The sequence below is a fragment of the Triticum urartu genome, chromosome 1 (genome assembly GCF_003073215.2).
Source record: "Triticum urartu cultivar G1812 chromosome 1, Tu2.1, whole genome shotgun sequence".
NCBI lineage: Eukaryota > Viridiplantae > Streptophyta > Magnoliopsida > Poales > Poaceae > Triticum > Triticum urartu.
This window is the reverse complement of record NC_053022.1, coordinates 440,072,669-440,097,312: the sequence shown is the minus strand read 5'-3', so window position 1 is coordinate 440,097,312 and position 24,644 is coordinate 440,072,669.

Below are 24,644 nucleotides of genomic sequence, written 5' to 3'. Positions count from 1 at the left end.
ATTCCTCGCATGAATATCAAGTCTTCACGGACACACCAATTTCTTCACTTTCAAAGTCTTCATGAAAGTCTTCAGAAATACCAAAATCTTCAGTCGAAGATATTCATTTTTAGGGGTCGACTTTTCCTATAAATATCAAACTCCTCATAGACTTATAGACCTGTGTACACTCACATACGCATTAGTCCCTTAACCTATAAGTCTTCAATACACCAAAATCACTAAGGGGCACTAGATGCACTTACAGTGGTGGCTCCATCTGCAGTCACAGCATATTAAAGATACTAGCATCATGCTCCTCTTACTATGTGTTGATCACCGGAGAAATCACATACCCTGTGCCTCGTCGAGCCGCTTGTTGACAAGCACGATGTCGGCATCTGCCGCATCAAGTTGCCGCTTCAGCTCGGCAAACTCACCAGTCCGGCTAGCCACCGGACCTTCAGCCATATGCACATAAAGGCAGCCTAATTATTACCTGGGACTATGATCCTCTATTTGCCGCCGTTCTTGATGGCAACCAGAGTCTCAGGGGCTACTATCTGCATAAGGCACACCTAACGTGTGCGGTACTGTAAAAAACACACACTGTTCCACGTACCTCAAAGCCTTTCAGCAGACTCATAAAAGCTTCATGCAACCCGCTTTCGGCGGATGAAATCCTCTCAATCACCGTACCCATTAGCGTACAATGCACTTCTGAGATGGCCGCTTGCTCCATAAGATCCTTCAGTGCGTCTGATCGCACACCGGACGGTTCTGGACTCTTTCTGTTGATCTCTTTAGGAGCTGAATACTAAGGAATTCGGGTGGCCGAAGGATTACCCTCTGGCCTTGGCGGATCAGGAGAAACCCTCCGCGACGACACTTCAGGGTCGCCCGCCTCATGAGGCGGGGTGGCATGGGGAGGTGTTTCGCTCTCCATCATCTCCGGAAGAAGATCCCCCGAAGACGAACTCTGTCGAGAAGGGCTATGATCCGAACTACAAGATATATGCTTTGGTTATTGTCTTCAGAAGTAATGTAGGATATTTTTACTATTAGGTACTTTTTGTTTACTTATAGCTCGGTAGAAGGCTGATCCCCTTGCGGGCACTGTGCGGCAAGAGTACCCTCCGAGGCAGGACCCTCTGGCGAAGATTTCTTCCCCCGTTTGGAAACCTTTGTTTCCGGGTCTTCAGAGATGGTCCTCTTCCTTCCTTGGGGAGAGGGAATTTCAGATTCTTCTCCCTGGTTATCCTCCTTCGCGGAGGCGCTAATTCCCCCGGTTGGGATGAATAATGAGTGAGAGCTGCTTTCAGCCTCTTTATTCCCCCTATATCTTCCCTTGAGGTCGCCTGATAAGGCGCCGGCTCGAGCATTCTGGCTAGTACTGGATCGGCCGAGCCTTCGGGAAGGGGGGCCGAACACCTGATCATCTTCGCCTTTGTTACCCAGTCCCGGTCAAAGAGTGACTTTTCAGAATGATGTTACGATAAATAAAAAGACAACGTGTTCGGCCTCAGGATTACTTACTTGGGTATCCGGGCGATTACAGCTCAGACCCGCATCCACGATGGTGTCCAGACACCTTATTTGTGGCCCGAAGAACAATTTGTACATCTCTTCGAGCGTCATGCCGAGGAAGTGCTGAATAGTTCGCGGTCCTTCCGGGTTGAATTCCCACATGCGGAGGGGTCGACGTTTGCAAGGCGGGACTCGACGAACTAGCATGACTTGAATTACCCTGACCAGGCTGACATCTCTCTCAAGGAGATCTCGGATGCGACTCTGCAATATCGGCACATCATCTACTGGCACCCAGTCCAGCCCCTTGTTGATCCATGATGTCAGTTGTGGTGGGCGGCCCGAGCGAAAGGTAGGGGCTGCTACCCACTTGGTACTCCGGGGAGCTGTGATATAAAACCACTCCCGTTGCCACAAACCGGACACCTCTGGGAAGGAACCCTCTGGCCATGGAACATCAGCACTTTTGCTTATTACGGCACCTCCGCACTTTGCGTGTCGCCCCTCGATCATCTTCGGCTTCACATTGAAAGTCTGGAGCCATAGGCCGAAGTGTGGGGCAATGCGGAGGAAGACCTCACACACAACGATGAACAACGAGATGTGAAGGAGGGAATCCGGGGCCAGGTCATGGAAATCCAGCCCATAATAGAACATGAGCCCCCTAATAAAGGGATCCAGAGCGAGGCCTAGCCCTCGGAGGAAGTGAGAGATGAAAACAACACTCTCGCCGAGTTCGGGAGTGGGAATGACCTGCCCCCGAGCAAGCAGCCTGTGCCAGATTTCGTTGGTCAAATACCTGGCCTCTCTTAGCTTCTTGATGTCCTCCTTTGTGACAGAGGAAGGCATCCACCGACCTTGAATGTTGGATCCGGACATGGTTGAAGGTCCGAAGCGCCTGACCTGAGCCTTGGGTGTTGGAACTCGAGGCGGGGGAAGGATTCGATTGAGTACGAGAGGGAAGAAAGGACAAGCCTTGGCCTCTTTATAAAGAGGGTGAATATCAAGCATCCTCGTCGTGGCCGTTTGGGACTTGCCTAAAATCAAGGAGTCAGACCAATGTGCACGATTGGTTTACTCACGTCTGTATTGATGAGAATCCCGTGATAAGGGGACACGATCTCTGCTTTGACAAGACGTGTCAAGAAAACCACCTCGTGATATGTGCAGAGCTGGTTGAGAAAAATGGTTTGAATAATGACCGGGCCATGGCATGATGTCATGTTGCTAAACGTGTCAGTAGATTAGATTTGTGGAAATATTATTCTCTCTATGGTGGTATGTGGAACTTGTTTTGCAGAGCCGGACATTGTCCTTGTGTTCAAAATCTTCTATGGAGTATTCGAAGGAGGAACCCACCTTGCAATGCCAAAGACAAATCTGCGCGCCGGACTCATTGTCATTGAAGCCTGGTTCAGGGGCTACTGAGGGAGTCCTGGATTAGGGGGTCTCCGGATAGCCGGACTATATCCTTTGGCCGGACTGTTGGACTATGAAGATACAAGATTGAAGACTTCGTCCCGTGTCCGGATGGGACTCTCCTTGGCCTGGAAGGCAAGCTTGGCAATACGGATATTTAGATCTCCTCCCTTGTAACCGACACTGTATAAACCTAGCCCCCTCCGGTGTCTATATAAACCGGAGGGTTTAGTCCGTAGGACAAGATACAATCATACCATAGGCTAGCTTCTAGGGTTTAGCCTCTACGATCTCGTGGTAGATCAACTCTTGTAATACTGATATCATCAAGATCAATCAAGCAGGACGTAGGGTATTACCTCCATCGAGAGGGCCCGAACCTGGTTAAACATCGTGTCCCCCGCCTCCTGTTAGCATCCGCCTGAGACGCACAGTTCGGGACCCCATATCCGAGATCTGCCGGTTTTGACACCGACACTCATAAAATAGGAAGGGGCATTAGTCAATCCAAAAGACATGACCGTGTACTTATATAGCCCATACCTTGAGGTAAAAGTGGTCTTAGGTATATCCTATTCTCGGATCTTCAACTGGTGGTATCCTGATTGTAGATCGATCTTGGAGAATACTTTAGCTCCCTCCAGCTGGTCAAACAAATCATTGATCATCGGTAGTGGGTACTTGTTCTTGATCGTCACTTCATTCAATGCACGATAATCAACAACCATTCTCAATAATCCATCCTTATTCTCAACTAAGAGTACTGGGGCTCCCCACGGTGATGAGCTTGGTCGAATGTAACCTTGTCCAATAACTCCTTAATCTACTTCTTAATTTCCTCCAGATCGTTTGCGTGCATCCGATACGGTCTCTTTGATATAGATCCGGTGCTTGGCAACAACTCTATTAAAAATTCTATGTCTCGATTTGGTGGCATCCCTGGTAATTCCTCTAGAAATGCATCCGGGTAATCCTTCACAACAAGCACTTCTTCCTGAACCACTCCCGAGAGGGAATTCACTTGGGTCCTCCTTGGTGCATGCCTAGATACATACTTGATCCTTTTTCCCTCAGGTGTGGTGAGGATAATTGACCTACTAGCACAATCGATATTTCCTCCATACATCGATAGCCAATCCATGCCTAGTATCACATCCAATCCTTGTGACTCCAAAATGATTAGGTCTGAGGGGAAAACATGCCTACCCATGGTCAATGGCATCTGAAAACACCCTCTGCTTGCCATATACTCTGCTCCTGGTGAGCTTACTAACATAGGTGTCTTAAGGGCTTTGGTGGGAAGCTTAAACTTATCCATAAATCCCCTCGATATGTATGAATGTGATGGACCAGTGTAAAAAAGAAGAGTAGCAACAAATGACTTAATAAAAAACTTACCGATAACTGCATCTGTCTGCTCTTCAACTTCCTCCATGTTAACGTGGTTCACCTGTCCTCTGGTGAAAGGGTTGGGCTTCTTCCCAAAACTTCCATTGCCATTTCCATTCTTTCCTTCAGGGCACTCAGTGGCGTAGTGTCCAGTCTTCCCGCACTTGAAACAAGTAATCTGACTTAGATCATTCTTGGCGGGTGTAGTGGGCTTGAAACGGTTCTGACCATTGTTTCCTCCATTCCCATTACCATTCTTAGGGCCACTATGGTTGTGTGAGCTTCCTCCATTGTGAGTATGGCATCCATGGTTATGATGGGTATGTCCTCCCGAGTTTGGGGTAAAACGAGGCTTCTGCTGAGCTCCAGAGTTATACTTCCCCTGTCCATACTTCCTTTTGTGGCTCTCTATCTTTTGTTGCTTACCTTCAATCATGAGGTCCCTATCTACCAACTCCTGGTAGTTGGTGAATGTTGCCACCATCAATTGCATACTCAGCTCATCATTTAGCCCTTCCATAAAATTCTCTTGCTTCGCGGCATCTGTGGCCACATCATCTAGGGCACAACGAGCTAACTTACTAAACTCATCCATGTACTGCCCCACGGTACGATTTCCCTGGCGTAAGTTGTGGAACTCACGCTTCTTCATACTCATAGCTCTAGCTGAGACATGTGCGGTGCGGAATGCTTGCTGAAACTGATCCCAAGTGACATTGGCTATGGGGAAAGTGGCTATGTAATTCTCCCACCATGAGGCCGCGGGTCCGTCTAGTTGGTGTGCGGCAAAGCGCACCTTCTCAGCATCTGTGCGACCTACGGTGGTCAGCTCCCTTCCAATCATGCGGAGCCAGTCGTCAGCAACAATCGGCTCGGTGCTACTAGAGAACACCGGCATATTCAACCTCAGAAAACGGGCTAAGTTGTCAACTGGAGGTGGTGGCGGTGGGTTGTTGTTGTTGTCTTGGTTCTGGACTAGCAACTGCATCAAGGCATTCTGTTGTTGGATCAACTGAGTGAGCTCCGGTGGGAAGACAAATCTGGGGTCACGTCTTGAAGGCATCTGATAGGTTTAGAGGGTGAGAATAGAATAGAGTGAGATCTAAAGAGAGATCACTACCCATATGCACATGAGACAAACACATTCATTTCACACCACTCAATTCAAACAAGGTCATACAATCGATCTAAACTATCGTTACAAAATACTCGGACTATTACTATATACATGGCGGATACTAATAGTAATATAGTGGTCGACTAGAAATTTTGATCGGTGGAAGACTCCATGATATCTGCTCCAGCTTCGTCTTCGTAATCATCATCACTATCGGGGTCGGTGTCGGTGTCGTCGATTATGATGTAGTCTTTAGGATGGTTGTCCCCTTTAGGTTCGGGATCTCCCATGAATACTCCTAGATTCTTCTTCAGGTCTTCATTCTTCTCCAGTAGCACTGCAATTTCTTCTTCATATCCATCGCGTGTAGACTTGAGTTCCTCTTCTAGCTCCATGTTCTTGGTCATCACTTTCTTCATGTCTATCATGCTGGCGCACATCTGGTTCTCCTGACAACAAATGTGCTAGTTTAACTCCTGGATGTAGGCTGCAATGGACTTGTCCCTCCTGGTGCAAATCATCTCCCGTTGCTCATCTCAGCGTCCACATATCTGGTAGATGGTGTCCTTAAGATCCTTGTGGTATACCTCGCCAATGTGTCCCATGGCGATGTGGGCGGCCAAGCTCTTTCCTAGACTCCAGGTTGGTGCATCAAAGGAAAACTCTATGGGTTCAGTTACTAGTGTGAATGTCCTTCCTAGAACATGTACTCGAATCGTCCAGCGCTCTTCTTCAGGTAGAGTGGTCGTGTAGGTCCCGGTGAAGCTTCTTATTCTGATGCTCAGGTACCTAGTGGCTTCCTTCAAATGTCGTCCAAAAGGGGTGTCGTTGTCTGGTTGAGCAAACTTGTTCCTTGGGTCTGCCATCTATAGAGTAGAAAATGGAGAAGAGTCAGGAATGAGTAGAGAAGAGTGTCCTAGGGCTTTGTCCTAGTGGCCGCATCCTACAGTCAGCGTGTGCTTTGATACCATCTTGTAGCGACCCGACCTCAGACGGTCGAGTCTCTGTGTTTAAGTGTCATCCCTGGATCAGTATTGCTGACACACACAGTACTCGAGGATTTATAACAGAGTTCAATCACACACTTATTACATCGCATGTCTCAAAAGATGTGACGCCCTGAGACCGTTGTGCCAGGTGTCTTCCAGTTATTCGCTGTCATTGTCATGTCATTTGCTTGCATGTTGCATCTTATCATGTCATCATGTGCATTGCATCATCATGTTTTAAAACTTGCATTCGTCCGGGTTCTCCGAGTTCTCTCCGTTATCCGTTCTGAGCCTAACCACACTTGCACGCGCCCGCGGCATGTCCGAAATAGTATTTTATAAGTGGCCAGAAAATGTTCTCGGAATGGGATGAGAGTTGACGTGTGGTCTTATTATAGTGTAGATAGACCGTCTGTCAAGTTTCATTGCATTCGGAGATCGTTTGATGCCGAAACGGATAACTATAGCGGCAGTATAGCCGGTCTAATGTCGGACGTTTTCGGTCTTCGGAAACCGTGTCGGGCTGCATCTCTCCCCTCTTCTCTCAAACCAACCCGCTCTTCACAATCTGCCAGACCCAACCTAACATCTCTCGTCAGCCCGCGGCCCTCCTCGCGTGCATCCGAAAGTTGTCCCGAACCCGACCCGGACTGCCGCCACCGTTGTGTCCGGATAATCCCCAAACATCTACAAAACGTCTCCGTTTTCTTATTTGGGCTCCCTAGCCTATTTTTCCCAACCGTTCGATTACGATCGGAGAGACAGATTAGCCCCTACCCAAAAACCCACTTTCTAGGGGTTTGTCCCTGCCACCGCCGCCACCACACTGCATCTCCCACCTCGGGATCGATCCCCATCCAATCAGTTTGTGCGTCCCCGATCCAAAAATCCTGTCGATCTCCCCCCTCTAACCAGCGCCTCCCCTGATTCCCTCATCCACCTCCTGCAGCCCCGAGCGCCCGAGGCCCAAATAACCCGTGCACCAGCCGGCCACCGAAGCTCCTCCGCGGCCTCCTTCCTCGCCCGACGACCAGCGCCGCTGCCGGCAACCACCACCAGGAACAGCGCCGCCCTGTGCCCTTTCCATTTTGCTCTTTTCCCTTCGCTCCTCATGTCGTTTTGGACCTTGCAGGGACCTCCCAGGGAGGCCGCCATGGCGTCCAGGAGGCTTCGGGCGCCAGCAGCTCCCATCGCGCCTCGCGGACCTCGCCGAAGTGCCGTTCCCCGTCGCTGCCTCGTCTGCTCATTCTCGAAGCCGTTGACCGAGCCGTCCCCAACCTCCAGGGAGCATCGCCCTGCTCCAGTCGAAGATCCTCTCCTGCCCCGCGCCCAGCTCCTTCCGCTTACCCAGCCAACCAAGGGCCAACATCGCCATGGTCGCCGGCCTCTGTTTTTTCCCGTTGTGAGCAACTTCCTCCATTACTGCAGCTTCGTTCTTTCCTAGATCCGTTCTGGCATGTAGAGGTTATTTAGAGTTACCACTAAGTTTTACCACAAGCATATCAGCTAGCCCAGTGGCTAGCGCAGCATTTATCCATCCCAGGGGTCCACGGTTCGAGTCCTGGCCAGCCCCATTAGGTTTTCCTATTATTTTGCACTCCCACATCTGTTGGGCCAGCCTTCCAGTTTCAGCCCGTATAGGTTGTTTTTAGGCTTTGTGAATTTCTCCAGAGTTTAGTGTATTGCAGAAAACCCCTCTTAGTTTATGCATATAATAACTTAATAACTAAGCATCACCTGTAAAAACTTTATATATGAAAAATGCTTAAAATTGTGTCTAGTTTCAAAATATAACACTTTCACCCATGTTTAAAATGATGGTTGTTTAAATTTGCTCCTATGCCATGCTAAAATGATTTAATTCATAACTAAATAACCGTAGCTCTAAATTTAACAAACTTTATATGTAAATGGGGTAGCAGAATGCCTAGTTTAACATGGTGCACTTTTCTTGCATGTTTAAATAACTCTAAAATTTGGTTTAGGGTAGAACAGTACCAAACCTAATATATGCATATGAGGATTTTACCGGAATTGTTGTTTTTTATTTTCGGCCTCATTTAAACTTGCCTAGATAGATAGTTTCTTTATGCTTCACCTCTTTCCATGCTAACAACATTTAATCTTGTTGGGTACATAAACGAGAGAGAACTAAATAAGTCATGTGGTGTTTTCTTCAATATGCAACGGAGTTGCATGTTGAGCTCCACTTAATTTGTAGTGTTGTTTGTTGCACTTTGCCATGCCATGCCCTCTTTAAACCGGACATGCATCATACTTGTTGTGCATCATGCCATGTTGTTGTAGTGGTTGTTTACTATGTTGTTTGCTTCTTTCCGGGTTGCCTTTCTCGTGAGCTTCGGTTCCGTTCCGGAGTTGTGAGGATCCGTTCGACTTCGTCCGTGTGTCTTCTTCATGACTCGTTCTTCTTCCTTGCGGGATCTCAGGCAAGATGATCATACCCTCGAAATCACTTCTATCTTTGCTTGCTAGTTGCTCGCTCTTTTGCTATGCTTATGCTGCGATACCTACCACTTGCTTATCATGCCTCCCCTATTGTTGAACCAAGCATCTAACCCACCTTGTCCTAGCAAACCGTTGTTTGGCTATGTTATCGCTTTGCTCAGCCCCTCTTATAGCGTTGTTAGTTGCAGGTGAAGATTGAAGTTTGTTCCTTGTTGGAACATGGAGATGTTGTTCCTTGTTGGAACATGTTTACTTGTTGGGATATCACAATATATCTTATTTAATTAATGCATCTATATACTTGGTAAAGGGTGGAAGGCTCGGCCTTATGCCTGGTGTTTTGTTCTACTCTTGCCGCCCTAGTTTCCGTCATATCGGTGTTATGTTCCCGGATTTTGGGTTCCTTACGTGGTTGGGTTATAATGGGAACCTCTTGACAGTTCACTTTGAATAAAACTCCTCCAGCAAGGCCCAACCTTGGTTTTACCATTCGCCACCTAGCCTATTTTTCCCTTGGGTTAGGCCAGCCCAAGGGTCATCTTTATTTTAAACCCCCGGGCCAGTGCTTGTCTAAGTGTTGGTCCAACCCAGAGCACCGTGCGGGGCCGTCCCTTGGCAACTTGGGTTACGTTGGCTCCCGTACGCTTAGCTTATCCGGTGTGCCCTGAGAACGAGATATGTGCAGCTCCTATCGGGATTGTCGGCACAGTGGGTGGTCTTGCTGGACTTGTTTTACCATTGCCGAGGATGTCTTGTAACCGGGATTCCGAGTCTGATCGGGTCTTCCCGCTAGAAGGAATATCCTTCGTTGACGGTGAGAGCTTGTGATGGGCTAAGTTGGGACACCCCTGCAGGGATTTGAACTTTCGAAAGCCGTGCCCGCGGTTATGGGCAGATGGGAATTTGTTAATGTCCGGTTGTAGAAAATCTGAAGTTGGCCTTAATTAAAATGCACCAATCGCGTGTGTTCCCGTGATGGTCTCTTCTCGGCGGGGTCCGGGAAGTGAACACGGTGTTGGAGTTATGCTTGACGTAGGTTGTTCTAGGATCACTTCTTGATCATAGTTGTTCGACCGTGCTTTGCTTTCTCTGCTCCCTCTCTTTAGTGAATAGGTTAGCCACCATATATGCTAGTCGCTTGCTGCAGCTCCACCCCATACCTTTACCTTACCCATAAGCTTAAATAGTCTTGATCGCGAGGGTGTGAGATTGCTGAGTCCCCGTGACTCACAGATACTTCCAAAACCAGCTTGCAGGTGCCGATGAGTTCGTGTAGATGACGCAACCAAGCTCAGGAGGAGCTCGATGAAGATCTTGTCCTTTGTGTTGTTTCATTCTAGTTGATTAGTAGTGGAGCCCAGTTGGGGTCGATCGGGGATCTGTGTAGCATTTGGGGTAGTCTTCTTTTGTTTTGGCTCCGTAGTCGGGCCCTGATTGTATCTGGATGATGTAATGCTTTATTCATGTAATTGTGTGAAGTGGCGATTGTAAGCCAACTATGTATCTCTTTCCCTTATGTATTACATGGGTTGTGAAGATTACCTCATTTGCGACATTGCTTTCAATGCGGTTATGCCTCTAAGTCATGCTTCGACACGTGGGAGATATAGCCGCATCGAGGGCGTTATAAAAGAGAACTTATTACAATAATATGGCTGAAGGCCATCTAAATAAGATAACAGCGGAAGCTTCAAAGGTAGTAGAGTCCATCCAACTCCACGGCAAAACTGAGTGCATGAAAATGCCCTAGTGCACCTTACTCTTTGTTTGAAAACTTTGCAACATAATATGTTGCAGCCTATGTAGGTCAGCACATGGAATATGCTGGCAAGATAATACTATAGAGAAATGAACAAATAACAACTATAACTACATGCATTTATGGCTGGTGGAGGCTCTATGGTTATCATTTGCATAAATCTAGTTTTTCCCTACAACAAAGGAATATATTTTATTTAACTACAAAGTTTGTTGAAAACATTGAGAAGGTTCCTCCAACTCAATCCCAAAATAATAGTTAAAACCCAACAAAATTAATTAAGTAAAGTGATGAGATCAAATCAATAATTCAAGTACCAGATACTCAAGATGTCCATAACTGGGGACACAGCTAACCATGATTAGTTTGTACACTCTACAGAGGTTTGCGCACTTTCCCCCCCACAAGACTCGATCTCCTCTGTTGTATTTCTCGCACTGCATGGTGTTTGAGAAACAGATGACCGAGACACAGTGTTTCCGAAGAGGTCCCCCTTAACTGATAGATCGGTCGGTACACCTACAATCCCCTACATCTGCTAGCCCATCATGGAAAGGATTCCCACAACTTACTCAACTATGCCAGAGACCATAATGGCTTGTGGCTGCACACGGAAGTTTCTAGCATGAACAATCTTATGATCCCTTTGAGCCTGGGTGGCAAGCCATAGGATGATCACACGTGTACTCCGGGATATCCTATGACAACACTGGATTGCTCCAGGCGTCCGGACAACCACTGGGTGCTCCAGGGTGCCCCAACCAATCCACCCAGATGTGTATTAAAGTATCCACCTTAAGTTAACCATTAATTAATAATAACTCTCACATCTTCGTGAATCTCTCAAACCAATCCTCGTCTACGAGCATAGCATAGCAATATAAGCATAACGTAGTAACACCCAGGGGTTTGAATATAAAAGGGCAATATGTTCTACGTCTTCAACTATTTCCCAATACCCACATGTTAACAGATCCTACTCAAGCAATGTTTGAGGGTTGAAACTAATGCATAAAAACTGGGTAATAAGGGATATGATCAAATGTTACTTGCCTTGCTGACAATCTGAAAACCCTAGCGATTCGTAGTAGCAAACCTCGCACTACGGAAACTCTATCGTGAGCAAACAATAGCATACATAAGCACTAAAGTATAAGATGCAAGGGTAAAACTCAAGAGAAAAGATCCAAACTGAAATTTCAAGAGAAGAGCTTCGATTTGCAAAAAGAATCAATCGAATCGGAGCTACGAAACTCAAACTACGATCAAAAGAAGTTCGAATTCAAATCTTCTTGAAACCAAATTTTAAGTTGTCAAAACCATGTTCAAGTTGATTATCTGGAAAGAGGGGAACAAGATGAAGATTTTGGCGTTGGTTTCACTAGATTTGGGCAAACGAGCAAAAAATAACGAGGGTTTGAAGTTCACGGACTAATCTGTGATAAAAGTATTCATGGATAGGTCCCTGACCAAAAATTAAAATAAAAAGAAGAACCTAACGAATGAACATTTGCTAACAGAAACTAACGAACGAAAAACATTCATCGAAACGATCTAACCGGTGAACGCTCGCAAATTTACCTAAATAATAAAAAAGATCTAATCTAAACCGAAAAACCGAAAGAAAACTAAACGGTTTTTACCGGTCAACCGAAGAAAACCGACGGCGAGGTCAACGGCGGGGTCAGCGTCGGCGGCGGCGGATTGGGCTTCGGCTCCGGTGGCGGCGTTTGGTGGAGGCGGCTCGAGGCGACGGCGGATCGGGGTGGCGGTGCTTGCGTGGGGCAGCGGCACTTGTGCGCGGTAGCGGCAGCAGCAAGCGGCGGCGACGGGCTCGGCGGCGACGGGTGTCGTGGTTCTATGTCTGACAGTAGAATAGGGGGGTAGCAATGTAGAGGCAAGATCCTAGCTACGGTGAGATTATGCACGCAAGATGTACGAGTTCAGGTCCTTCGCGGAGGAAGTAACAGCCCTACGTCTCGGTGCCCGAAGGCTTGGTCGATTGGATTATGCGTGAAGTTACAGGGGGTGCGAACCCTTGTCTCAGTGGAGGGGGTGGCTTATATAGAGTGCGCCAGGACCCCAGCCAGCCCATGTTACAAAGAGTTCAATGCACATAAAGAGGAGACGTTACTGGTAATGCTAGCAATAAAGTCATATAACTGATCATTAATACTATGGAGTGAATGCCTGGCCGCTGCCATCTGGGGTGACTGTAGGCCTTCTGAACTCCGAGTGGTTTCTTGTATGGTCGACTGATGATATACAGGTCGAATGTAATTGGGGTATCCGAGTGGAGACGTTGGTCGAGTGGGCATGCACTCGGGTGATTCCACTCGGTTGAACTTGTTGTCCTTTGATTGACTTTGACTGTAGGGCAGTGCCCTTGGGAGGGATGTTTAGATCAGGTCTATTGCCCTACCCTAGGTACATATCATCGTCATTAGCCCCCGAATGGTTCTGGGTCCGAGTGGAAATGAAGCTGAAGATTGTTCCGAACCAATTTTCGTGTTGCGTAAGCGTTTTACTTGGATTGGAGAACCATGCAATAACTTCAACTTCATTTTCAGTCGCCTTAAACCATTCAGTGGTTGTCGAGTGAACTTTTGCTGATAAGCTTCGACTGCTGATGTTGCATAAAAGCTCCGGCATGATGGACTGCGCTGCCGTTTCCGGATCTCGCGGGATTCAAAATTTGGGGAAGCGCTCGAGGCGGAGAGGATCATGGTAATCAGAGCAGATTAGGTAGGGGAGCCTCGATCCCCGCGCCACCTTTTTCACCACGTACTATGTGCGTGCCTGTTGCGGGATTTGACAGGATCGCTCGGTCCCACAAGTCAGTCACTCGGGGAGCCAACTCATATAAGGCGTTCGGACCAGGGCCTTTGCACTGTGCGCCCCATTTCCCCCTTCCTCCTCCACTTCTCCATCGCATCTGCTTCTGCTCTCGGTGTCGCCGCCCAGTCTGAGCTCGGTCCGCTACAATGGGGAAGGACAAGACGGTGGATCTGGAGCACGCGAAGAAGGCGACAGCGAAGGCAAAGGGGAAGAAGACGAGTCAGGCGGGGTTGTCATCGAGGTCCGCCCTGCCGCCCGGCTGGATCCAGGGCGACTGGATCCGGTCGACGATCCAGAGGGAGGACATGGAAGATCTGGTGGACGGGGGCTTGATTGCCCACGAATCTTGGCAGCTTCCGGAGGATGAGACCGAGCCGCGACCGCAAGAGGGTGAGTGCGTCCTCCTTGCAAGCCATGTCAACCGTGGTTTCTCTTTGCCTCCACACCCTTTCTTTTGGGGTTTTCTGAACTTCTTTGGAGCCCAACTTCATCACTTTTCTCCCAACACCATCACTTATATCTTGCCGCGTACGTGTCCATGTGTGAAAACTTTCTGGGTTGTCGACCGCACTGGGGCCTTTTCAGACACATTTTCACTTGCCGCTCTCCGTCGGTAAAAAAGGCCAATCCGAGTGACGAGAGGACCCATGTGATCTAGATATGTGGTGGTCTAGGGATCCAGATGAGAAATAAGAGCACTTTCCCAACTATGATCCTTCCCGAGTTAGTCAGGGGGTGGGAGTCGACCTGGTTCTACTGTAAGGACCAGCCGACCCCGGGTCAGTCGACTAGTCTTCCCCCTTTTTCCATAGAGAGAGTTGAGAAGCCTTCTCCCTTGAGAGTGACTCCAGCCGAGAAAGCGGAGGTGAACATGTTAGTCGAGCGAGTGGTCTAACTTGTCCATGATGGCGTGACTGGCATGGACCTATTGGAAGTATTCCTCAGACGACGCATCCAACCACTCCAAGCACGTGACCATCCAATGTGGGTGTATTCGGGTGTTGAAGACAACAATCGGATCCACCCGGAGGAGGTTGATGAGGAGACAGTGGCGCTGTGGCTGCAAGGTATCACTGGGGACAAGGACAACCCTAGGGGGTCTAGGAGGGTTCCTCCACTCGACAACGCCACCAAACCTGACAAGGTCTCATTCTTTCCTTCCGAATGTATCTTGCTCTGATATGTGTTTGCTCTTGAAACTGATTGATATCCACTCGACCCCATGTCTTGCAAATCTACACTGAGATGTACTCGATGCCCAACAGAGAGCGGGAACATGAAGGAGAGGCGAGTGGAGGCGACAGTGGCAAGTGGCATTCTGACGGAAGGGGAGACGAGTAGAGTGAGAACTCGAGCAGCGGTGAAGAGGTCGACTCCCCTCCTCACACGGAAAGGCGCTCCAAGCAGAAGTAGGACCCAGCCAGCGTTCGTGGCAAAACGACTCCTCCGACTGGTCAGCCCTCAAAGCGCACTCGGATATCTTCTCCTGCACCGACTGAGGAAGCTCTTAAGCAGCCAAAAGTCATGATTTCAAAGCCTCGGAAGGCCCCGCCCAAGATTAAAGTGGTTGTCCCCATCGCTTCTGGGTAACTACTGAGCTCAACCTCTAAGTTTTTGCATGACTCAAACTTTGGTCGACTCACTTTCTTGTTTTGAGCGAGTGAATTCTAAAATTTGCAGTGCTGCTTCCGGGACTTCCATGTACCAAGATGATGCTAACGAGGAGATGGAAGACGCGGTCACCTCCCGCGCGAGTATACCGTTTGTCATTGTAATTTTACTTTATCAGCCATTTTGATGGTTGACTGAACTTATGTAATCGATTGTTTTGCAGCTCCACCCCATGTCATTGAACTTCCAAATGATGATGAAGACGTGCCACAGAGGGCCATGGGAAGGAGGGGTAGGTCTTCGAGCAAGAAGGCCCCTGAGGGAGTCCTGGATTAGGGGGTATCCGGACAGCCGGATTATATCCTTTGGCCGGACTGTTGGACTATGAAGATACAAGATTGAAGACTTCGTCCCGTGTCTGGATGGGACTCTCCTTGGCGTGGAAGGCAAGCCTGGCAATACGGATATGTAGATCTCCTTCCTTGTAACCGACTCTGTGTAACCCTATCCCCCTCCAGTGTCTATATATACCGGAGGGTTTAGTCCGTAGGACAAACAACGACAATCATACCATAGGCTAGCTTCTAGGGTTTAGCCTCTTTGATCTCGTGGTAGATCAACTCTTGTACTACTCATATTATCAAGAACAATCAAGCAGGACGTACGGTATTACCTCCTTCAAGAGGGCCCAAACCTGGGTAAATGTCGTGTCCCCTGCCTCCTGTTACCATCCGACTTAGACGCACAGTTCGGGACCCCCTACCCGAGATCCGCCGGTTTTGACACCGACATTGGTGCTTTCATTGAGAGTTCCTCTGTGTTGTCATCATTAGGCTGGATGGCTCCTTCAATCATCGATAGCGATGCAGTCCGGGGTGAGACTTTTCTCCTCGGACAGATCTTTGTATCCGGCGGCTCCGCACTGCGGGCCAACTCGCTTGGCCATCTGGAGCAGATCGAGAGTTACGCCCCTGGCCACCAGGTCAGGTTTGGAAGCTTAAACTACACGGCTGGCATCCGCGGAGACTTGATCTCCGACGGATTCGAGCCCCTGCCGAGTGCGCCGCACGGTCACGATGAGCATGATTTAGCTCTACCATCGGACAGTGTTCAGGAGACCGCATCGGCAACCGCTCCGACCCTCAATTCGGAGCAAATTGCACCATCCATGGACGGGTGGATAGACCCCGCCACGGAGGTCGCATTCTCAAGGCGATCGAGCCGAGTATCGACCTTATCCTTCACGGGAGTGGTGACTCCGAACAGCCGGATTCTTCCCCGGTCATGGACTCCGAACCGCCTGCGCCTGTGCCTATCGAATCCTACTGGGCGCCGATCATGGAGTTCACCTCCACGGATATCCTTCAGCACTCGCCCTTTGGTGACATACTGAACTCATTAAGGTCTCTCTCCTTGTCAGGAGAGTCCTGGCCGAACTATGGCCGGCCAGATCGGGATGCAGACGACGAAGAAATTCGCGGCCCACCCACCACCCACTTAGTAGCCACTGTCGATGATTTGACCGACATGCTCGCCTTCGACTCTGAAGACATCGACGGTATGGACGACGATCCAGGAGACGAATAGGAGCCACTGCCCAGAGGGCACTGGACGCCCACTTCATCATATGATATATACATGGTGGACACACCCAAAGAAAACAACGAGGAACGGAAGGACGCAGCAAGGGATTGTTCCCTCAAGAAGCAGTCAAAGCGGCGATGTAAGCGCCGCTCCAAATCCCACCTCGGTAGAAACATCGATCATATAGACCCAGCGATAGAGCAGGGTGAGGCAGCGGACGACAAACACGACATTGAACCACCGTCCGACCACGGCAACACGGAGAATCAAACCGAACAACCCAACTCCGGCAAAGATAACAATCCGGATGACATCACACCGGACAGGCACCCGGAGCAACAGAATACCCATCAAAGGCTTCTTGCCACTGCGAGGAGTCTGAAAAAGTAGAAGCAAAGGCTCAGGGCTGCACAAGACACACTCAGAAATAGATGGAGTGAAGTACTCAACACTGCAGCAAAGTACGGTAGTAGTCGCCACACAAAGAGCTACCCGAAGCGAAAGCTGCTACCTGAATTCGATGAGGAGGCCTTAGATCCCCCGCAATCAAAAAAGAAAACTGTCGGATTTCGGGTTCCGGCAGACCCTTGAGGTTCGAACACTAGGGTGCGCGCGGAGATTTCGCCTCCTACCTACCTGCACCCCTCCGCCTCGCTAAGATCTAAGCAATGGAAAGAACAACACGAATGACACAGGGTTTATACTGGTTCAGGCCACCGTTGTGGTGTAATACCCTACTCCAGTGTGTGGCATCGTGGATTGCCTCTTGGGCTGATGATAATGAACAATACAAGGAAGAACAGCCTCGCGAGGGTCTGCTCTTGGCCGGGGGGATGAACTGCTGGGAGGAGTTCATTCACCCTTCTCTCTCTCTCCTTCCTTCTCTTTTCCTTCTCTCCCCTCGTCCCTCTCCTTTTGTTCTGTGGGTGGTTGGTCCTATTTATAGAGGCCCTGGTCCTCTTCCCAAATATCAAGCGGGAAGGGAGCCAACAATGGCGGGCTAATTTGAAGGGGGATAACTAGTACCAGTTATCTTGACAAAAGTAGTCTTCGCCTGCACAAAGCTCTGGTGGTTACGCCGTCTTGGGCTCCACAATGACCTCCGTCTTGCAGTCCTCCTGGTCTTGGTCTTGTTTCACCAAAATGGCAACCTTTGTATGATGCCTCGGTACTCCGCGGCTGCGCTTGCTCCCTTTGCACCAAAGAGGAAAGGAGGACGCTGCGCGGGCTAGCACCCGCCTGGCGCCTTTGGTCGTCATGGCTTGCGTCACGGGCACCTCGTGAGGTACCCCGCCTTGATCTCTCTGCCTCCTCGTGAGCCAGCCTGATGAGGCCATGCCTGAGGAAGCTCCGCGTCGTTCGCCCCGCGAGGCTTGGCCCCTCGCGAGGGTCTTGGGTCTGTGTTGGTGAAGATGGGCTGTGCTGGGCCCCCCTTTGAGCCACGCCGCAGGCCGCGGGCAGGCAAATCTGGGGACCCCCGTTCCCAGAACGCCGACAGTAGCCCCCGGGCCCAAGGCGCGCCCGGACTTCGCCGTGCAGCGAGGCGAAAGGGCAAGAGCGAAGTGTCGCGGGCCCTAACAGCCTGCGGCCTTGGGCGCCGCGTGGCGGTTAATTGGACGTGGGCGTCTCCACTTCCCCATGGCGCCTCGGCAATTGCACGGATTGGACAAGTCCCTGCATGCAAAGCGGGTCATGATTACCTGCGATCGTGGAGGTCGGCGGTTGGCCTTCGCCGGCTATAAGTACGGAATGGCGTGCGCCCTTCCAGTTCATCCCCCCTTGCTTCTCCTTCTTCCCGGTCCTTGCTCCGTCTTGTTGCGATGGCTTCGATCCGCCGGTTCCCGACGGCAGAGAAGGGAAAGGCTCCCCGAGAGGAACCTAACCCGCTCCCGCCGAAGAAATGGCTCGTCCCCCGTGGCCCGGACGAGGGGGCCCATCAGGTGGTGCCGAGGCCTTGGTGCGAGCGGGCACCGCCGGGGTTCCTGCTTCCCTTGTATGCCCACATCGAGGGCCCTGAAGGAGCTGATGCTGATCGCCACGGGTCACGAGGGTGTGGGTCATCCCCCCTGGGGTCCACACCGAGGGCTCCTCCCGAGAGCTCGTGCTCCACGTCGCGATGCCTCCTCAGTCTTGGATTCGCCTTCCTTCCTTCTTCGCCTCCATCGTCCCGCAGGGGGAGCCCTTGGAGCTTTGGCTGCAGCACGCCAGCTGCAGCACCCTCGCGACCGAGGCAGGGGTCGCGGTCATTGCCCCGGGCGAGGTCTTCATGACTTGAGGCTGGAGCGAAATCGCCCGGGTTTGCAGGACAAGAGGCGCCTTCGCGATCCACTTGGAGTACGACGGTGCTTCGGTGATGTTCTTCAAGGTCTTCGATGTGAACGGGCGCCGGCTGGAGTTCTGCCCCAGGAGAGGTGGCCGGGACCCTGCTGCGGCGAGGACTAGGCCCGCCGATCGCTCCCTTGGCGGCTCCTCAGGCGGTGGAGGCGTCGGAGGTTCCAGCGACTCCGGCGAGCTCTTCGTGACTCCGGAGACGAGTGACGACAGCTACGAGCCCCCGAGCTGACGCCGCTCCTGGAGCAGGGCGGGCTCGTCAGGCCGCCGCCGACTCTGATCTAGATGGGGTTGGCGCCGGTGCTTGACGGCCCACTGTTGATGATGGCGTCTTTTGCAGGGGCGCGCGTAGTTAGTGTCCCTTTAGGATCTGTTCCCTGCGAGGAATCAAAGACGCGTCCCGTGGGGGCTTGTAAGGTGCCTGTGATCCTGTTTTGTTAATACAACCCTTGTCGTAGAACTGTGTGACTTGCTTATTCCGTCTTAGCTCTGTCCTCCCTTTCGAACCTCACGAGGGCTTGGTGCTCTGCGCCGACAGGTCCCAGTCCCAAGGCAGCTTCAACCGTCGCTGGTATGCCAGGTCGCGAAGCCGTGGTCAAGGCCAGGAGGTGAGCGACCCGGAGTCCGGTAAGAGCCCCTGAGTCGCGATGCTCAGGAGGTCCCCTTTGGCGCTCAAGCAGCCGTCGTTCGGTGAGAAAGGAGAGCGGCGTCATTAACACGGGATTGCATTAGGTGCGGGGGTGGTGCCACGGTAGCTGGTGCTTCCGGGTGGTGACTTATCTCGAGAATCAGGGGTCGCTCTCTGGTGTGTCGCCGGGTCCGTGCATCGGCAGGCGCGAGGTTACTCGGCGAGGTCCTCGCGTGTCCCTCCCCTCTCGCCTTTGCTCCCCTTTCTGCTCTACGTCCTCGGGTCCCGGCCCTCGAGCGAGTCTCAGCCGTCGCTGGTATGTGTAGGATCTAGAAGTAGATGTGTCTAAAGGGGGGTGATTAGACACTAGGTGCTAAAGTTGCAATTTTTAATCTTTTTTGTTTAAGTGGAGTTTAGGCACAATTACAACACACACAATACATATCAAGCAAGCATGCAAAGAGTATATGAGCAGCGGAATGTAAAGCATGCAACTTGCAAGAATGTAAAGGGAAGGATTTGGAGAGATCAAACGCAATTGGAGACATGGATGTTTTTCCCGTGGTTCGGATAGGTGGTGCTATCCTACATCCACGTTGATGGAGACTTCAACCCACGAAGGGTAACGGTTGCGCGAGTCCACACAGGGCTCCACCCAAGGGCAACGGTTGCGCGAGTCCACGAAGGGCTCCACCCACGAAGGGTCCACGGAGAAGCAACCACCCACAAAGGGTCCACGAAGAAGCAACCTTGTCTATCCCACCATGGCCATCGCCCACGAAGGACTTGCCTCACTAGCGGTAGATCTTCACGAAGTAGGCGATTTCCTTGCCCTTACAAACTCCTTGGTTCAACTCCACAATCTTGTCGGAGGCTCCCAAGTGACACCTAGCCAATCTAGGAGACACCACTCTCCAAGAAGTAACAAATGGTGTGTAGGTAATGAACTCCTTGCTCTTGTGCTTCAAATGATAGTCTCCCCAACACTCAACTCTCTCTCATAGGATTTGGATTTGGTGGAAAGAAGATTTGAGTGGAAAGCAACTTGGGAAGGCTAGAGATCAAGATTCATATGGTAGGAATGGAATGTCTTGGTCTCAACACATGAGTAGGTGGTTCTCTCTCAGAACATATGAGTTGGAATGATGTATGTGTTCTGATGGCTCTCTCACTGAATGAGAAGGAGGTGGAGGGGTATATATAGCCTCCACAAAAAATCCAACCGTTACACAGTTTTCCAATCTCGGTGGGACCGAATCAATAAACTCGGTCGGACCGAAAATGTAAACCTAGTGACCGTTAGTGATTTCGGTGGGACCGACTAGATCAACTCGGTGGGACCGATGTGCTAGGGTTAGGGTAAATCCAAAACTCGGTTTGACCGATTACTCAAACTTGGTGGGACCGATTTGGGTAATAAGTGAAACTGAGATTTGGTCAAGAAAACTCGGTCGGACCGATTGCATATCTCGGTGGGACCGGGAATATTGCAATGGGTAACAGAGAGTTTGCAAGCCCATCTCGGTGAGACCGAGATCCCATCGGTGAGATCGAGCTGATTAGGGTTTGGCAGTGGCTTATGACAAGTGAAACTCGGTGGCGCCGGATAGGAAGAATCGGTAGGACCGAGTTTGGCTTAGGGTTTAGGTCATATGTGGATATGGGAAAGTAGTTGAGGATTTTGGAGCATATCATTAAGCACATGAAGCAAGAGGCTCATTAAGCAACACCTCATCCCTCCTTGATAGTATTGGCTTTTCCTATGGACTCAATGTGATCTTGGATCACTAAAATGTAAAAGTGAAGGGTCTTGAGCTTGAAGCTTTAGCCAATCTCTTGTCCTTAGCATCTTGAAGGAGTTCCCACAACCTTTAGTCCATGCCACTCCATTGTTGAACTTATCTGAAACATGCTAGATAGAAGTGTTAGTCCAACAAGAGATATGTTGTCATCAATTATCAAAACCACCTAGGGAGCACTTGTGCTTTCAGTATGCCAGGTCGCGATGCCGTGGACAAGGCCAGAGGGTGAGGGCTGGAGAGCCAGTAGGAGCCCTGAGTCGCGATGCTCAGGCACCCCCCCTTTAACGTGCAAGCAGTTCGTGCGGATGAGAGCGAAGGAGACACCGCAAGGGCCTCGCCTGACGCAGCTCCTTCAGGAGATCCTGTAGACCCATCATAGAAAAAATGAGGGGTTGCCATGACAATTGACAGTCAGCCGTTGGTTGCTTCCGAGGGGTACGAGGCACTGAAGGCTTGACGAGGTGGCACCATGCGGGGCTGCCGCGGCCAGAGCTCAGCCATTCAGGTTTGTCCGTGTTGCAGGGACGGACCCATGCGCAAGCGTCGTGCCGTTTGAGAGCAGTTCCGTCAGTTGGCGTCAGTTGAGCAGGCAGCTAGGTCGAACACATTAGCCACGAAGGAGGGGATTCATTCAAATAGATGCTGGGAAGGCAGACATCACTGGGTCTGGCCCGAGCGACTTGGGGATCATGCAGCCCGAGGGGCGCCCCCAACAAGGTAAGCTAACAACATGTAACAAAAGGGATACATGCCGCAGGGACGGACCCACGCGGCCTGGGAATAATGCAGCCCTGGGGGGGCGCTCCCAGCTGGAAGTAAAACTTGAAAGATGTCACCTGATGACATTGAGGACGAAGGGGTGTTGGTGTAGCAGACTCGGTGGGCTGCGGAAGCCGATCCTCATGAGCCCCCAGGCCCAGGGGCCTCAGGAGGCTCCGGAGGCGCTGGTGGCTCCCTGCGGGCCATCTCCATCTCCGCCAGGGCTGCGAAACGCCTGGCCTCTTGTGCCTCCATGATGCCCCTCATGAGGCGCTGGTACGTGACAGCCGCGTTCGGCAAGTCGTAAGGCATGCAAACGCAACTGTGGGGTGGACCTCCGCAGCGCCCCACTCACGAGGGCCAGAGGCGCTCCAGAGAGGCGACTCGGTTGAGCCCTGGTATGTCAATGCAGACGCACAGCCCACCATCCTCGCCTGGATGGGGAGCCACTGCTGGTAGATGGCGACCGCCTTTCATGACCCTTGACTCCTGTAGCTCCTGAATGGCCTTGCTGACGAACTCCTGAGGGCCTGGCTCTCCTTGCCTTAGTCCTTCTTGAGGGAAACGTCCTTCGAAGCACGCCTCCATGTGGTGCCCAAGCGCCTCCCTCGTGATCCTAGCCAGGTCGGTGGCCCTCCAGGGGAGAGCCCCCGAGCCCTGCCTCAGGAGGGTGCCGGGCGCGTTTTCCTATGCGACGGAAGGAGGTTCCCCCTGGGCGGGCACGGGCCCATAGGGTCCTACCTCCTGAGGGACCGGGCCGGACAATGTCTTCTTCTTCTTGGGGGCGGTCTCGGGAAGCCTCCTGCTTCCGCGATCCGGGTCTTCCAGTGACGCTGCCTGAAAGGCTCGTTCCAGGGAACACACCGCGTCCTTCTCTTCACAGGGCACCGTGATGACTGCCACTTCCTGGCATCTTGAGGACGTTGTAGCCGTGGTGAGTTACGACCATGAACTTGGCCAGCGCCGGGTACCCAAGGATGGCGTTGTACGGCAGGCGAATGTGAGCGACGTCGAAGTCGATGTGCTCAGTGCGGTAGTTGTCGCGTGCCCCGAAGGTGACAGGGAGGCGGACCTGCCCAATCGGGACCGTGGAGCCGTCGGTGATTCTGGAGAAGGGCTTGGTTGGCTGAAGCTGGCTGTAGGGCACTTGGAGATTGTTGAATGTTTCCACGGACAGGACGTTGAGCCCTGCCCCGCCATCGATGAGGGTCCTGGTGACTACCACGTTGCTGATGATTGTAGGGCACTTGGAGATTGTTGAATGTTTCCACGGACAGGACGTTGAGCCCTGCCCCGCCATCGATGAGGGTCCTGGTGACTACCACGTTGCTGATGATTGTAGGGCACTTGGAGATTGTTGAATGTTTCCACGGACAGGACATTGAGCCCTGCCCCGCCATCGATGAGGGTCCTGGTGACTACCACGTTGCTGATGATTGTAGGGCACTTGGAGATTGTTGAATGTTTCCACGGACAGGACGTTGAGCCCTGCCCCGCCATCGATGAGGGTCCTGGTGACTACCACGTTGCTGATGATTGGGGAACAAAGAATCGGGAGGACTCCGGCTGTAGCCGCACACTTGAGCTGATCTACTGAGCTGAACGTGATGGCGCATGCCGACCACCTGAGAGGGCGCGTGGCTTCAAGCCTGGGGAGGACTGCATTCACTTTGCGGGCAAACTGCTTGAAGATGCGTTGAGAGGCTGGGGCCTAAGCCCCGCCCAGGATGCAGGCGATCGCGCGCGGCTCCTGGAAGCCCCCAGCCCCTCGTCTTGGTGGCGGTCCTTGTTTCTCCTTGGCTGCGGCGGTAGCGGAGGGAGGCCTGCGTTGCCATGCGGGCAATCCTCGCGAGGCTGATCCCTCCAGTCTCCCTCGCAAGGCGGGTCTTGCCAGCGATCCTCGCGAGGTTGATCGCGCCACCCTTGGCGCAGGCCACGGTCTTCCCAGCGTCCTGCGTTCCTTCCTACTCCTCGACCGTAGCCCCGATCACCGCGGTCGGGGCGACGGCCGATCCTTCCTTCCCGCATGGCTCGGAGCTCTTGACATTCATTGGTGTTGTGGGTGTGGAGGTCGTGGTACACACAGTACCAGCTGCCCTTGGAAGGTTTGGGCTGATCTCTTCCCCGCTTGGTGTCTGGTTCTACCGCGAGCACGGCAGCCCCCTTGCGCTTCACGTCCTTGGCCTTGGGCTTCTTCTCTTCTGGGTCTGTGGCAGGCAGCTCGAGGAGGGAGAGACGCCCTTCCTCAGCCCTGGCGCACTTGGTCGCCAAGTTGAACAGCTCCAAGGAAGTGCACAGGTCTTCATGCATCGCCAGCTCCTCCTTCATCTTGACATCGCGCACGCCATCGGAGAAGGCTGAGATGATGGCCTCCTCAGTCACCTTGGGAATCTTGAGGCGTGCGTTGTTGAAGCGCTGGATGTACTTCTACAGGGTCTCCCCGGGT